We start from the raw sequence: 1,030 nt of genomic DNA on the forward strand, positions 1-1,030 counted from the left end.
ATTTCAAGCTACCAATGTGACGTCACTGAATGGGGAGTGGACCCATTTATTTTTTTCCATAGCTTAGCACCTTCTACCATATTTTAGTTTTCTGTCTCCTACCTTTGGATGTAAACTCTATCAAGGCAGGGACTTTTGCCTATTTTATGCCATCCTGTGCCCTTGGCTCTCAGAACAGGTCTTGGCACTTACTAGCTGTTCCATATGTATTTACTGAATGAATAAACGAATGAATGAATGAATGTAGTGTGGGAGGAAGAATGTGGCGAGAAGCAGAGGAAGAACCTAAGTGAGAAGCATTAGAACTTTGTCAAGGTGTCACCTGGTCTGGTTCAATTCAACAAACATTTGTTGAGTATCTATCATATGCCAGATATCTTGCTATACATAAGAAGCATAAGGCATGTTTGCTAATCCGGTGGAATTCAGCAAGGTTGGAGAAAAAGCGAGAGAAATCAATTTCAGGGTAACCAGGACACAGAGTTTCAAAAATGAGGAAATATTCAACAGTGCCAAAGGCGACATCCTGGATGAGAAAGAAAGTGATCGAGAAGTATCCTCTTTATGGAGCAATTAGAAAAGTTATAAGGGATTTTTTCTGAGAAGCTCATTTCCGTGGATGTTATATTCCCAGAGCACTTTGGCCATGTTCTGTTGTAGCCTGTGATGCAGTTAGTTTCCATGACAGCCATCCCTCTTGACAGTGGGGACTTCGAGGACAGGGCTGGTGTTAAAAATCTGCACCCTGGGTACCCAGTGCTTAGCACTGCGAGGAGAACAGCACACGTGTGATGAATAATTAAATTTCAAGAAGATTTAAAACATTTTAGACACCCCGGCTATTTGTCTCGGGCTTTTCTTAGCCATTGTTTTTCTCGATGTTTTCCATGGAAACGTAACAGAAATTGGAATATTATAATACCAATTTTATCCTTCAGCTCTCCAAAATTTAGGTCTGGTTTTGGAACCAGAAAGAAATATTAAGTAGTAGTTTATGATAATAGACAAGTCACATTTGGGATTATTGGAA

Source organism: Propithecus coquereli, unplaced genomic scaffold (genome assembly GCF_000956105.1).
Source record: "Propithecus coquereli isolate 6110/MARCELLA unplaced genomic scaffold, Pcoq_1.0 Scaffold51, whole genome shotgun sequence".
Lineage (NCBI taxonomy): Eukaryota > Metazoa > Chordata > Mammalia > Primates > Indriidae > Propithecus > Propithecus coquereli.